This window comes from Geotrypetes seraphini, chromosome 9, assembly GCF_902459505.1.
Source record: "Geotrypetes seraphini chromosome 9, aGeoSer1.1, whole genome shotgun sequence".
Lineage (NCBI taxonomy): Eukaryota > Metazoa > Chordata > Amphibia > Gymnophiona > Dermophiidae > Geotrypetes > Geotrypetes seraphini.
The window spans coordinates 44234400-44250975 of NC_047092.1; the positions used below are offsets into that span (position 1 = coordinate 44234400).

The 16576-nt window shown below is 44.0% G+C and overlaps 1 long non-coding RNA gene across 1 annotated transcript in view; it reads left to right on the forward strand.

Annotated features, from left to right (window-relative positions):
* Positions 1 to 411: 411 nt before the first annotated feature.
* Positions 412 to 16576, forward strand: part of LOC117366324 — a 60361-nt gene continuing 44196 nt past the window's right edge. Inside the window, exon 1 of the long non-coding RNA XR_004540558.1 lies at positions 412 to 577. This is a non-coding gene — a long non-coding RNA (uncharacterized LOC117366324). The remainder of the gene's footprint in view (positions 578 to 16576) is intronic.

Below are 16576 nucleotides of genomic sequence, written 5' to 3' on the forward strand. Positions count from 1 at the left end.
TCATCATACTTACATGTTACTATTAAACAACATTTAGGGGTCTTTTTACTAAGGTACGCTAGCCGTTTTAGCACATGCTAAATGCTAACATGTCCATTATTTCCTATGGACACGTTAGCATTTAGAGCGCACTAACTCGGCTACCGCACCTTAGTAAAGACTGTGACAGGGATCTGGCTAGTCCTGCTGAATCCAAGGGGAAAGTCCCTGTAAGCCCCAGTAAAAACCCAGTGCTAGGAAACATCCTGAGCGAAGTGAAAATCCTGTGAACAGCTTTAGGAAGGTGCCTGCCCCTTTAAGAGCATCCAAAGCTCAGGCTGTTACTGAAAGGACAGGGTCCTTTAAGAATTTGGCTAACCCTGCTAGGAGGGGGCATAGCTTGTTGCCTAGGCTCCCTTTTACAGAGCTTTCCTCTTCAGATAGAGAGGACAGGAAGCTGGGACAGGAAGCTGAGGAGAAGCTGGGAAGGAAGCCAGTCCTTCCAACTGAACCATGGCCAGCACAAGAAAGTTTCCCTGCAGATTGGGAAATGGAGGAACCAGAAGTCCAGCCTGAGGAACAAGACACGGAATGCCAGGTAGACTATGACCTGCCTAACTGGGAGGAACACTTAATGGAGTGTGAGTAGGCTATTAAGCCCAGAAGTTTTTCCTTGTTTTTTTTGAACTTTTGAATTTATGGTTTGGAGCAGTTTGTGCACTGCTCTGACTTGTGCTGGGAGCTGCAGAAGTTACACCAGAGCTTGTCTATTGGGAGGGCGGCAACACCTGTGGTGAACAGGCTCCTCTTCTCCCAACCTGTTGGGGATTTGGCTCTACCCAACAGGGACATAGTCAGAGCCAGAGCGAACATTTTCCACGAAAGTGGTGCTTGGTGCTTGGACTGTTTTGTTAAGCCATGAGTATGGCCAGAAGACTAAATTAAGGATTTTTGTATTGATAGCCAGGACTAACTCTGAAAGCACGGTTTGTGCTGGGGCGGAACTTATTTGCTTCCTTAAGAAGAGTGAAGGAAATTCTTGAAAGTTTGTTTTCCACTCGTGCCAAAATCCTGACATATTTTTATTGTTTGAAACTTTTGGATTTCATTAAAGTGGTTCTGTTTGAACAACCTGGACCTTTTGTGTACAATTTCTGGGATACAATAAGAAACCTGTGTTCCACTATCTTTATTTTAAACTCAGGACTAGGATTCAGCGAAGCCAGTTGGCCTAGCCAGGATCCTTGTCCCACAAGACCCAGTTAATTCTCGTAAGAAGGGCAGGATTAATTTGTCGAGGGTCCCTAGGCACACAAGTACACTGGGCACTCTGCCCCGCCCCACCCCACCATGCGCCCAGGCGGAAACAGGAAGCTGCGTCAGAGGGAAGCTTTGGGCAAGCAGCATCGCTTGCACAATTACAGTTCCCATTGCCTTTCTTACCCGCGTTGCTTGCTTGTCTTACTTTCAGTTCCGCATTGCCGATCGATGCTGGAGGGGCCCATCGCCATTTGGAAAAAAACAATGTTGATGCTCTCCTTCATCGGGCCCCCCTGACCATTTCGGGCCCTAGGCACGTGCCTACTTGGCCTATTGGTTAATCCTGCCCTGATCATAAGCTAAGTTGGATGTTACTAACATTTTAGCACTACTTTACAAAACTCAGTAAAATAATGTCATTCAAAAATACAAGTAACAATGTGTCAGAATTTTGCAGTCATTCTGAATGCTCAGTGTTCACCCCTAGCTTTAATCTAAGCCTTCAGTCGCTTTGGGAGGTTCTTAACGTCCTTGATGATCGGTCAGGATATCCCAGATCGTCTGCAGTGCTTCAACGAGTTCAGTGTTTGGTTGAGGCTTTGGGTGGAGCTTGTTTTAAATCTCCAACATTGCTTCCCAGACAAAAGTCTACATCGCTGTGATGTCATTCACACTAAACTGGTACCCCCTCCCTTTTAGAGAAAAAAAATAATGCTAGTTTTACAGTGGAAATTTTTTTGAATGTGCAAAAATCACGCCAAAAAATCCGTAGTTTAAAGATAATCTTATTTCACTAATCATTGCAAAAATCGACTATTGTAATGCTTTATTCAAAGGAATGGCCCAAAAAGAAATCAGAAAATTACAGATCATACAAAATACATCTATTAAATTAATTACTGGGGCCAAAAAATTTGACCATGTAACCCCTTTATTACAAAAAGCACATTGGCTCCCAGTGGGACATCGAATATTATACAAGCTATCTTTACTCACCTTTAAATCGTTATCATCCAAAACTCCATCATTCATTTATAAAGTTCTAATTCCATACACTTCTCAAAAAACTTTACGATCCAATCAGCAACTTTTATTGGTTATCCCCTCTCTCAAAATCATAAATACCAGAAGACAGTATATTTTCTCTGTCACAGCACTGCAAACATGGAATTCTCTCCCACTTTATTTAAGGGAGGAGAAAAACCTCGACAAATTCAAAAGCCAACTTAAGAGTTTTCTTTTTAAAGACGCTTTCAATCCTTAATTGAAATGCCAATTACTCTTTACAACTCCCTTTCACTTCAGTCAGCTATATATATATTTTGTTTTCCCATCCATTCTGTGTATTTACCCCTTTTGATCCCTCCTTTCCTATTATAAATTGTATTTCTTCCCCCTCTTTCCCAATGTTTCCTGTCCAAATTTGTCTAGTTTGTTTTAAAATGATTTTTAGATTTTATTATATTATTGTTAATTTTTATTATGTATTTTTTGTTATGTAAATCGCTTAGTAGTTATGATAGGCGATTAATCAAATATTGAATAAAACTTGAAACTTGGCCATAAACATAGTAATAACAAATAAAGCTGTAAAATTTAATGTTGAAATTTCGAGCAGTTGTTGAGAAAACAGCAAAGTCTGGGCAGGGCTGCTCAAATGAGAGACCACAGTCCATGATCCAGACCCTGCAGCCCTAATGGACCACATGCAGGAAGCCAGCACACCGTCATGAGAGGTGGAAGTAAAAAAAAGGGATACATTTATCAGTGTACACTTCTCCCTCCGTATTCGCGGTTTCAGCATTTGCGGTTTCGATTATTCACGGTTTTTAGCTTGCTGGCTCCTCCTCCAGCACTTTGTTCACCGTGTTTTGCCTCTCCTTCAGAAACAGGCCAGGTCTCCCACCAGGTTATTTGCGGTTTCACCATATTCACGATGGTTTTTAATAGAAAACAGGAAATAACATATAAAAAAGTTATTCGTGGTTTTTCAGTATTTGCGGTTCTATTAATCCCCTATCACAACAAATACAGAGGGAGAAGTGTAGAAAAAAAAGCATATACAGTATTTCTTGCTTTTTACATTACATTACATTAGTGATTTCTATTCCGCTTGTGCCTTGCGGTTCTAAGCGGATTACAATTAGAAGAGATCTGGACATTACTGAGAGAATTACATAAACAATGATTCAAGTAAGTTACATGTTATGGTAGAATATTACAAATTTAAAGATATCAGGAATTTATCCGAGAGAGTTACATAGCAAGATTCAGGTAATTAAAGGATACAGTGGGGAATGACATTAAATTCGGGTAACAGAAGAGAGTTACCTATCATTGAGGTTATTAAAAGATACAGTGGGGAATTTTTCTGATAAAATTACATAGCAAGAATCAGGTAATTACAGGATACAGTGGGAAATAACAATATATTCGGGTAACCGAAGAGAGTTACCTAACATTGAAGGTAATTACAGGATACAGAGGGGAATAACAGTATATTCGGGTAAAAGAGGAAAGTTATCTAACATTGAAGGAGTAGAGGTATTTTTCACATTTGCATGATTTACTTGTAGTTTTCCGCCCCCTCCATGGCGCTTGTGATGTGTGCCTAAATTGCGCTACAACAAGGCTTGCCTATGATTGATGCTCATGGATGCCTATGACAATAACTTTTCCTGGCGCATGCGCACACTTATGCTTCTTTCCGTGAACTATTCAGCACACATGTCAGTTGCTTTCTCCAAACGACTGGTTTAATGAAATTTCCATGAACGTCATTTGCATGCAAAGTCCTTTGAGTATCGCTCGTCATTTAGAAATCGGAAAATTTACCGGCACGATAACTAGGGTTACCATACTTCCGGGAAAACTCAGACATGTCCTCTTTTAGAGGACTATCCAAGTGTCTGGACGGGTTTTTTTTTGTTTTTTTTTTAATTCCCCAATTTGTCTGGGTTTGGCAGGGCTGGCTTACAGGGAGTCTGGTGGCTCTCCCCCAGGCCCCTCTTACCTTCTCGGCAATTCAGTTCAATTTTCTTTGGGCTGCCTGCAGCTCAGCAAGGTGAACCTGCTGCCTTCAGCCTGCCCTGGACGCTGCAGAGAGAAAGCTTCTGGGACAGGCAAAAGGCAGTAGGCTCATTTCTCTGAGCTGCCGGTGGCCTGAAGAAAATTGAATTGAAGTGCCAAGGAGGTAAGAGAGGTCTTGGGGAGAGCCACCAGACTTACTATAAGCCGACCCTGCCAAACTGGGTGCGATTGTGGGTCGGCTCTGTGGTGTGGGGGGCTGCAGAGAGAGAGAGAGAGAGAGGGAGGGAGGCTGTAAACATAGCTTTGTACTCTCATTACTTAATGTGGATGGGTGGGGCCAGGAACAGGTCATGTGTCCTCTTTTTTTTTCCCCCCCATCACAAATATGGTAACTACAAATACATACAGGATTTTAATGGAGACTTTTGAGCACTGGGTCCTCAATCTTGATTGTAAAGAGGCACAAAAACAATGACACCAAACTTCTTTATCCACAAGATGTAAACTTTTATAAGAGTCCAAAGGAGAGCAACGAAACTGGTAAAAGGGCTGGAACACTGCCCATACACCGAGAGGTTGGATAGGCTGGGGCTCTTCTCTCTGGAAAAAAGGAGGCTCAGGGGAGATATGATAGAGACCTTCAAGATCATGAGGGGCAGAGGGTGGATAGGGACAGATTCTTCAGACTGAGGGGGACAACAAGTACTAGGGGGTATTCGGAGAAACTGAAGGGAGACAGGTTCAAAACAAATGCAAGGAAGTTTTTCTTCACCCAAAGGGTCGTGGACACTTGGAATGCGCTACCGGAGGAAGTGATCAGGCAGAGTACGGTACAGGGATTCAAACAGGGATTGGACGGATTCCTGAGGGATAGGGGGATCGTGGTATACTGAGAGAGGTTCTGGGATGTAACACAGGTATAGAAAGCTAACCAGGTAATAAGTACAGAAACCCAACCAGGTCGTGCATGTGCAAGGCCGGAGGGTTAGGACTTCGATTGGAAAATAGGACTTCAATGAGAAAACAAGGTGGCAAGGGGGCCCCTTCTGGTGATTCAGACAGGTCGTGACCTGTTGGGCCGCCGCGGGAGCGGACTGCTGGGCGGGATGGACCTATGGTCTGACCCGGCGGAGGCACTGCTTATGTTCTTATGTTCTAAGAATGGAACCATCTTCAAATACATTTTATTGAGGTTAAAATTGTAGCTTTATACCTACAGTGGTAGACGGCTTCAGTTCTTGAGGGCTGCCAGCCTTTCTTGTTTTTAGAGTCAGCTCAACAATTTAGATTTGTGTATGTGGTCTATGAATTAGGCCAATTTGCATGCCTGTATATCCCTAAGAGCAGACCTGTTGGCTACCTCTATGTTTATGGTAAAACGCCTTTGCAAACAAAGCACTCCTTATTTCTAAAACTGAAGGATTTCATTGTTCAATATGAGATATTAATAACCAGACTTTTTTCACATTGAACCAAATGTATTTGCCATTACTTATGAAAATCCATGAAAAGCTAAGACCTTCTTACTTGCTTCAATGCCCATGGGTTTGTTTGAATTGCTCCTGAACCGTACTGCTATGAGCAAAAATGCATTTTAGCATCATAAACATGTTTCTTTGAAACATGTTTATGTCAGCAAAGAAATCAAAGGACCTTCAGCAATGACATTTTCATAATGCTTAAAAGAAATATTTATTTGTATAATGGGAATCCTTTAGATTTTTCACTGGATGCATTTTCATGGCCTTAGATAGCATGCAACTTTTTTTTTTTTCCACTTATATTAAGACACTGCTAATTTACAGAAGAGCTCTTAGATCACTCTCACTGTTAATACAAGAACATATACAGTATAGGTGCACAGAAACCTAAACACCTAATATTTGATGCTTTATTGTTTGTGAACCGCCGTGAACTTCGAAGAGGTATTGGCGGTATACTAATAAAAACAGTATTGCATTGTATTGTATTATCTCAGGGTACACTGAGGCATCCTGTGATAATTTTGGGATATGCAAGTGCTATCGATGCACTAAAAAATAAAAAATTACACCCCCTCAGATCGCGTTTTTGCACTATTTTGCACCATTTTTGCACCATTTGGTTAATCACACACATCACCAGTTCCAGTTATTTGGAAATATAATCTGCAGAGCCACGGCATCAAACCATCTTATAAGATAAGTGCAATATATTTATTTATTTATTATTTTATATTATTTAGAGCTATTAGATATTATTAACATTAGGTAGGAAAATATTTTGCACCAGGGACTGAAAAGTGATATGATGGTCCCTCTATGATCTTCATGTGGCTCGCATGCAAGAGATAAGACACTGAGCACTTTTCATTATCTTATATCTATATATATATTTATTTACAAATTTATTTCATAGACTATTTAATATTTTTTTTTTTAATAATTCTTTATTCATTTTCACAAATTACATTAAGTGTTAATATTTTCATTCACAGTAACAATAAATACATCACTTATAAACAATCATTGGTATATTACATACTGGTGATGTACTGGTGATCTTGTGACCGCCGGGCAGCGCTGTAAGGAACGTCATGAGAGGCGGAGTCGGGACACAGTACATTTTTTTGAAGTTAAAGAATTTTTATATTTAAGATATTTTTGTATTTAAGATATTTTAGTAGAAGCTGGTATTTAACCTGTGTATTTTCATAGCATATCGCTACCAGCAATTTGATTATTTTATACTTCTATCACTTTATAGGCCTAAAGTTAGACACACACAAAGGGAATCCAGCAGTTGAGTCCACAGTTAGCAGGGAAAACCAAAAAAATAAGGGACACAATGATCTTGATGAAATAAAGGCAGTCCCCGGGTTAAGAATGAATTACGTTTTTAAAGCTGTTTTTAAGTCAGATTCGTATGTAACTCAGAACTTGTAGATTTTAAGATTCTTGCTGCTTACCTCTGCTCCCAGCTGACGAAAGGGCCAACTGTCACAGTGTTCCCTCTAAGGTCATGCAATAATGGCACAACGGCACTCTGTTCTTAATGTGGCCATGTGTCATTCCTGAATCTGCTGCAGGAGAAGTGTAGGAGTCTATGCCATGGAAATACTGCTCAGTGAAATCAAATAAAGCCACAGCCGCGTTCTCAAGTACGAGTCGGGCGTCTGTAACTCGGGGACTGCCTGTATTTGAAATCTTCACAAATATAAGCGACGCAGGCAAATAACATAAGAACATAAGAACATAAGCAGTGCCTCTGCCGGGTCAGACCATAGGTCCATCCTGCCCAGCAGTCCGCTCCCGCGGCGGCCCAAACAGATCACGACCTGTCTGAATCATCTGAAGGGGCTCCCCTGCCACCTTGGCCTCCCAATTTGGTCCTGCCTTCCCATCGAAGTCCCAGCCCTCCGGTCCTGCACATGCACGACCTGGTTGGTTTATACTCATTACCTGACAAACTTTCTATACTTTTGTTACATCCCAGCTCCTCCCTCAGTATCCCATGATCCCTTTATCCCTCAGGAATCCGTCCAATCCCTGTTTGAATCCTTGGACCGTACCCTGCCTGATCACTTCCTCCGGTAGCGCATTCCAAGTGTCCACGACCCTCTGGGTGAAAAAGAACTTCCTTGCATTTGTTCTGAACCTATCTCCCTTCAGTTTCTCAGAATGCCCCCTTGTATTTGCTGTCCCCTTCAGTCTGAAGAATCTGTCCCTATCCACCCTCTCTATGCCCCTCATGATCTTGAAGGTCTCTATCATATCTCCCCTGAGCCTCCTTTTTTCCAGAGAGAAGAGCCCCAGCCTATCCAGCCTCTCGGCGTATGAGCAGTGTTCCAGCCCTTTTACCATTCTCGTTGCTCTCCTTTGGACTCTCTCAAGTACCGCCATGTCCTTCTTGAGGTGCGGCGACCAGTACTGAACGCAGTATTCCAGATGCGGACGCACCATCGCTCGATACAATGGCATGATGACTTCCCGTGTTCTGGTTGTTATGCCCTTTTTTATGATGCCCAGCATCCTGTTGGCTTTTTTCGAGGCTGCTGCGCACTGTGCAGATGGCTTCAGTGATGCATCCACCAGCACACCCAAGTCTCTCTCGAGTCTGCTGTCTCCCATCAATACCCCCCCCCAATTTGTAGCTGAACAACGGGTTCTTTTTCCCTATATGCATGACCTTGCATTTGTCCACGTTGAAGCGCATTTGCCATTTGTTTGCCCAGTCTTCCATCTTGTCCAGGTCTCTTTGTAGGTCCTCACACTCCTCCCTGGTCCTAACTCTGCCGCACAGTTTGGTATCGTCTGCGAATTTTATAACCTCACACTTTGCCTCCTTTTCCAGGTCATTGATGAATATGTTAAAGAGTAACGGCCCCAGCACCGATCCCTGTGGCACACCGCTCGTGACTCCCCGCCAGTCAGAGTATTGACCCTTTACTCCAACCCTCTGCAGTCTACCCGACAACCAGTGCTTGATCCATCTGTGCACATCCCCTCCCACCCCGTGGTTCCAAAGCTTCTTAAGTAGCCTTTCATGTGGCACCTTGTCGAAAGCCTTCTGAAAATCGAGGTAAATGATGTCTATGGGCTCCCCTTTGTCCATGCGACTGCTTATTCCCTCAAAGAAGTACAGCAGGTTCGTTAGGCACGATCTCCCCTTACAGAATCCGTGCTGGCTTGTTCTCAGTAGGCCATTCCTCTCAATGTGCTCGCAAATGCCGTCCTTGATCATAGCTTCCACCATCTTCCCTATAATTGAAGTCAGGCTCACCGGCCTGTAGTTCCCGGGGTCACCCCTCGATCCCTTCTTGAAGATGGGTGTGACATTTGCCAATTTCCAGTCCTCTGGTACCTCACCCGTTTTCAAGGATAGGTTGCAAACATGTTGGATTGTGCCCGCTATTTCCTGTCTTAGTTCCTTCAGAACCCTTGGGTGGATCCCGTCCGGGCCCGGTGATTTGCCGCATTTTAACCTGTCTTATCTGTTTGAGGACATCCTCCTTACTTACCTCTATGTGTTCTAATTTCTCAGCCTGATCCCCACTCATGAGGTCCTCTGAGTCCGGTATATTAGAAGTGTCTTCGCTCGTGAAAACCGACGAGAAGAACGTGTTCAACCTCTCAGCTACCTCTTTATCCTCCTTAATCACTCCCTTCCTGTCCCCATCGTCCAACGGCCCCACCTTCTCTCTCGCTGGTCGCTTCCCCTTAACGTAACTGAAGAATGCCTTGAAGTTTTTCGCCTCCCTGGCCAGCCCCTCTTCGTATTTCCCTTTTGCTTTTTTAACTTCCCGGTGGCATTCCTTTTGGCATTTCCTGTGCGCCTGACGGTTTTCCTCTGTTGGGTCCTTTTTCCAACTCTGGAAAGATACTTTTTTGTCTTTTATCGCCCTCTTTACTTCTATTGACATCCAAACCGGGTCCTTTGATCGCTTGTTCTTGCAGCCTTTCCTGAAACTGGGGACGTACATTCTTTGCGCTTCCTGCAGGGTGTCCCTGAATAGGGTCCAGGCGCTTCCCACAGTCTCCATCCTAAAGATGTTTCTGAGCTTCCTCCCCACCATTTCCCTCATAGCAACATAGTTCCCTTTCTTGAAGTTCAGCGCAGTTGTTGCGGTCCTCCTAACTATGGGTGTCCCTCTTTCTAATGTGAATCTGATCGTGTTGTGATCACTGTTTCCTAGCGGTCCTCCCACTTCTACCCCTCTTGCAGGCCCCCCTAAACCGTGTAGGATGAGGTCAAGAGTAGTACCCCCTCGCGTCGGTTCTTTGATTAGTTGCTCCATGAAGCAGTCCTTCACAGCTTCTACAAATCCTGTCTCCCTCGTGCAGTTGGAGTGACCCGTACTCCAGTCTATCCCTGGGTAGTTGAAGTCCCCCATCACTGTTACACTTCCAGTCCTGCACTCCTGTTTCAGTTCCGCTTCCAAGTCGTGTCCGACTCCCTCTGGTGTACCAGGTGGTCGATAGTAAAGCCCCAGTTTTATGCCCGCACCCTTGTTTCCCGGTAATTTGACCCATAGCGATTCCAGATCCTCTGCCTTTGTTGCCATATCCATCCTGATCGAGTGGATAGAGTCCTTTATATATAGTGCTATGCCTCCCCCCTTTTTGTGGGTCCTGTCCCTCCTGTAGAGCTTGTACCCCGGCAGCGCTACATCCCATTGATTTTCCTCTGTCCACCAGGTTTCTACAATCCCAATTATATCCAGGTCCTCCTCTTTGGCCACGACTTCTAGTTCACCCATCTTGGCCGTGAGGCTTCTTGCATTTGCGTATAAGCCCCGCAGGTCCCGTCGTTTTTCTTCCACCTTTGTATTTACCTGGGCCACTTGCCCTTGGATTTCTGGCAATTTTCCCACTCTCTGTGTTTCTGCTTTGCCCTCAGCCTTTACCCTCTTGGCTTCCTGCTTCCCCACATTCCTGCCACCCCACGTCTCCGCTTTTCCTCTGGGATTCCTAGCCCTACCGTCCCCCTCCTGGGCTATCATCCCGCATAACACACAGGGAAAATGTAGTATGGACCTGGTGCGATCTGTGTTTTGCTCATAAAAGGCCTTCATCTGGGGTCCAATCCTGCATTACCGCTACAATTATGGAATGCAGAAAAAGCATCCAGGGAACTGTGTGATTGTAGACGAAAAACCGCTAGCATGGGTAGCTCTATGCTGCTGATTGCTGACTAAGGGCTAGATTCACTAAGCAAACCGATACTGATCGGTTTGCGACCCCTTTGCAACCTGATTTTACTCCGGCCCGATTCACTTACCTCTGTGCCGATCCGATTCCGATCTGTGCATGCAAATTAGGGGAACAGCATGCAAAGTAGGCAGGGACGCGATTCACCAAAGAAATTTTTGAAACCGACTGGGCTGGCCGATCAACACAAAAAGCAACGGCTGGAGACCAGTCGCAAACGTCCTTTCCGACTGTCCTCGGGCCTGAAATCCCAGACCTGCAGCCTATCGCTGCCGAGCCCTGCTCTTGCCGCCCCCAACTCTCCTGCTCTCTGCCGCCCTTTCCCGCAGTGCAAGCCCGTGGTTTTAAAGCGAGGCTGCACTGTGGGAAGATTGGCAGAGAGTAGGAGAGTCAAAAATTGCCTGCATTTAATAGGCTGCTGCCGCCGGGGATCTGGTGCTGGGGAAAGCCAAACAAACAGCTCTGCCACCTTCCCTCTCATCAATCTGCTTTACTGTGCGGGGCAAAAAATTAGGGCGATGAGCCCTGTGACCCACCTCATCTCTCTGCCTAACAGCCAGCCTTTTAAATTAAAGTTGCCATCTTTCTACAAAAAGTCGGGAGAGCAGGAGAGTCGGGGCCCGTAAAAAAAAAAGCAAAAATGGACACAAAACGCATGCGCAGACCATTTGCAGGGAAAGCAGATGGTTTGCGCATGCGTCAGGATCGCACACTAGTGATCCATGCAGTCGGAGGGGGGGCGTTCCTCCGATCACCCTCATTTGAATTTTTGAATGTTGTGAATTGGTCGGGCCTGCTGGGATCAGCCACGGATTGGGCACAGAAATGAGGTAAGTGAATCCAGCCCTAAAAAGCCTAGATTGATATGCCTAAATGATCTAGGTGCCTAACTTCATTTTCTTAATTGGTTTAATTGGCATTGAAAATTGAAAGTGCCATTTAAAAAAAATCATTAAAAAGTAATTAGCTGGTAGGCACCTAATTCAGTAGGTACCTACCTCTTCGATGTAAGCATCGACACCGAGGTGCCTACCAGTAAGTAGGCATAGTTGTAGGGTTACCAGATTTTCTGTTTGGAAAATCCGGACCCGCCCCCAGGCCTGCCCTGTTCCTCCCATCCCCCGACCCATCACGCCCCCAATCCCACCCTAGCCCTGCCCCCATTGCCTGATCTAGTCAAGCATAACGGTATCCGCGCATGCATTACAGGGATCTCAAAGTCCCTCCTTGAGGGCCGCAATCCAGTCAGGTTTTCAGGATTTCCCCAATGAATATGCATTGAAAGCAGTGCATGCACATAGATCTCATGCATATTCATTGGGGAAATCCTGAAAAGCCGACTGGATTGCGGCCCTCAAGGAGAGACTTTGAGACCCCTGCATTATAACATTCCTCAGTCTTATTTACCATCCTTTTTAAAAATAATTCCAAGCATCCTTTTGCTTTTTCTGCCACACACTGGGCAGAAGATTTCAGCATAATGTCTACAATGACACCCCGATTAGCCAATATACCGTGGATTCCCTTGGTATATCCAGGAAGTTTATGCTTGTCTCAGTTTTAAAGTTATGACGCAAGAAAGTACCTTAGAAATTTCCAGATCAGTTTTAGTACACAGGGCACACTAACTAGCTTGAATACTTGCATGTAGGATATAATCTGACATAACTGATTGCATGATCTTCAGTAACATATTGAGGATAAAATCTTACTGTAATTGTTTCTCAGGAGTACTTAATGTGATGAGTAACACTAATGATATTTGTGCTGTAGAATCAGATAAAAGATGTTAAGTTTTAAATCACTCACCTACTCATGGTGCTATTCTCAGCTTAATAGGATGTGAGTCAAATATGCCATCTGAGTCAGCAGTCTCATCTTTATCTAAATTAGAGGATTCATTCCCTATTTATTAGCTTCCTGAAGAGAAGCAAAAGTCATATACTGAAGAAAGAAGCTAGGTTTTTCTATTGAAAGACACAAAATGTTACATGCTGTGCACTAGAAAAACAAAGCTCTGTGTGTGTGTGTGTGTAGAGAATGACACAGGAACTCAATTTTCCTGCCCGTCCTTGTCCCTGCCCCATTCCTGTAAGCTCTGCCTTAACCTCACAAACCTCGAACGCTTATGATTTTAAAGAGTTCAAGGCTTGTGCAGAGGAGGACAGAGTTTAGGCACTGGTGGAATGAGGCATTATGACATCACAATCTGAGCTCTAGAATGTTGCTACTTATGATTTTAAAGTGTTTGAGGCTTGTGCAGATGAGGACAGAGCTTAGGCACTGGTGGAATGAGGCATTATGACATCACAATCTGAGCTCTAGAATGTTGCTACTTATGATTTTAAAGTGTTTGAGGCTTGTGCAGATGAGGACAGAGCTTAGGCACTGGTGGAATGAGGCATTATGACATCACAATCTGAGCTCTAGAATGTTGCTACTTATGATTTTAAAGTGTTTGAGGCTTGTGCAGATGAGGACAGAGCTTAGGCACTGGTGGAATGAGGCATTATGACATCACAATCTGAGCTCTAGAATGTTGCTACTTATGATTTTAAAGTGTTTGAGGCTTGTGCAGATGAGGACAGAGCTTAGGCACTGGTGGAAAGAGGCATTATGACATCACACTGTGAGCTCTAGAATGTTGCTACTTTATGATTTTAAAGTGTTTGAGGCTTGTGCAGATGAGGACAGAGCTTAGGCACTGGTGGAATGAGGCATTATGACATCACAATCTGAGCTCTAGAATGTTGCTACTTATGATTTTAAAGTGTTTGAGGCTTGTGCAGATGAGGACAGAGCTTAGGCACTGGTGGAATGAGGCATTATGACATCACAATCTGAGCTCTAGAATGTTGCTACTTATGATTTTAAAGTGTTTGAGGCTTGTGCAGATGAGGACAGAGCTTAGGCACTGGTGGAATGAGGCATTATGACATCACAATCTGAGCTCTAGAATGTTGCTACTTATGATTTTAAAGTGTTTGAGGCTTGTGCAGATGAGGACAGAGCTTAGGCACTGGTGGAAAGAGGCATTATGACATCACACTGTGAGCTCTAGAATGTTGCTACTTTATGATTTTAAAGTGTTTGAGGCTTGTGCAGATGAGGACAGAGCTTAGGCATTGGTGGAATGAGGCATTATGACATCACAATCTGAATTCTGGAATGTTGCTACTTATGATTTTAAAGTATTTGAGGCTTGTGCAGATGAGGACAGAGTTTGCAGAAATGGGGCAGGGACAGGAAAAGTACTCGCGGGGACGGAACGGGAAATTAAGTTCCACATATGCATCAGAGACTTTTAAAAATTAACCCTTTACGATCTGGTTTAATAACAGGATGCCTATGTGAGAAGTCCAAAAATGTGCCAGTTTTAAGCCTATTGTAAGGGGTATGCCCTATAGCTCAATAGCACTCTTGCTGTTGCACAATAGGGCATCTATTGATAGTGTAAATTCTTGAGTAATAGTGTACCCTATTGAGAAATAGTGCAATATTGAACATTAATGCATACTAAAAATGTATAGCAAAAAATAACGGGGTTTGATATTCAACACAATTTAAATGGGCAGAAGCAGCTCCAGGCTAGCTAAATCACATGTTTGAGACTAATTGGTCATTTCCAATAGCACTTAGTTAGCACTGCTGAAAATACTGTAACCAGTTAGGGGCCGATTCTATAAACGGCACCTAAATTGCCTAGATCACGAAACTTATAAACTGCCTCTCGGAAATTAAAAACTAGATGTCCATCAACAAATTACAAGTAAAGGCCTCCAAAATGGAACTCCTTTGGATCCGCAAAGCACACTGTAATTACACCCGTCCCCCGCTATGCTGGGACTCAACTACCATAAATGCAAAAGACCAAGCATGCAATCTAGCAATATGCCTTGACTCCAACCTATTGCTTTCCAACCATATTTCTCAAATGATATCTTCCTCATTTTACTACCTGCGACAACTCTGAAAAATAAGGAACTACTTTTCTGAATCTGTCCACCCAGTTACTCTATGCCTTAGTCCTATCCCACATGTCCTCCCTCCTAGAGTCCCATCTTGTCCTCCCCCCACTCCCTAGAGAGTCCCATCTTGTCCTCCCCCTAGAGTCTAGGAGGACAAGATAGGACTTTCTAAGGGGGGAGGATAAAATGGGACTCTCTAGGGGGGTGGGGGAGGACAAGAAGGGACTCTCTGGGTGGGACAAGATGGGACTCTAAGGGGTGGGGGAGGACAAGATGGGACTCTCTAGGGGGGAGGACAAGATGGGACTCTCTAGGGGCTGAGGGGTGAACAAGATGTTCTATTCAACAGTCTCATGGCGAAGAACATCTGACGTCTCCAGTGTGTACAAAACACAGCAATCATACTTCCAAAAAAAACCTTCTGTGCTCATGACCCTGTCTCCCAGACTCTATCGTCATCTCACCGGCAGCCCACAGCCAAATGTTGTGTCTTCAAGGGCCTGATGCTAGCATTCAAATCCTTACACGATATGGTCCCTCCCCTCCTAGGATGAAATATGCCTCAAAACGCCCCCTGGTCATACCCTTCAACTGCAAACTGACAAATGACGTTCCTGCTCCCACTTATACCAATCCACTGGAATCAACTGCCGCCAAAGATTAGATCCCTTGAAGGACTCCTCAACTTTAGGAAAGCAATAAAAAAAATACCTCTTCACCTAACTTCCCCGCCCACAACCGATAGATTACAAAAAAATGTATATTTCTACAAGTTCCTCGGTATGTGATGCATTAGGATAAAAACTTGTATTGAAAAATCTCGCACTGTAACTATGACCAATTTAACCTGTAAACTGTATATTGGTTTTAGATTCCTAGTTTGTGTTGAGTTAGGACAAAAACGTGTATTGAAGAGCCATGTGCTGTAACTATGTAAAATTTCAACCTGTAAACGGTATACTATGGGGCTCATAATCAAAAGAGAAAAACGTCCAAAAATCGGCTTAAGTCGGCACTTGGATGAACATTGTCAAAACATGTCCAAATGCCGATAATGAAAACGGGTTTTGGACATATTTCTAAACAACCTAGGCCTTCATAGTGCCGCTGAATGACCAAAGCTAAACGGCGCATTTCAGGAGGAGTGTCGAGGGCGGGAGTTGGGTGGGAAATGGGCCGGCTTAGACTTTATTGTACAGTATGTATAAGCGAAAGTTATACAGCCCAGCATAGACGAAACTTGGATGTTGTAACTTAGACCATTTAAAACATGGTTTAAGTCACAAAAAAACACCTAAAGTCACCAGATAAGCACTGCAAACACATAATAAATATCTCCACACACTACCCCAGTGATCATCGACCCCCCCCCAACCCCATAAAAATTGTAATCACACCTTTAAAATTCAGCCAGGCAGCCTGGCATAGGAAAGCCTAGTCGTCCAGCACAGAAGCGGCTTAAGCCATCTTGGGGGTGGGTTAGGGACCCATGGAGAGGAGAACCCATGCCCATAAGCATAATCACTGCATTGATACTTAAACATGTGCACTCCCTTATACACTCCCCAAAACCCTTTTGTACTGCCATATAAGTGGCTCCTGCAGCCATAAGGACTATTGGGGTGGTAGATAAGTGGGTCTAGGAGATTC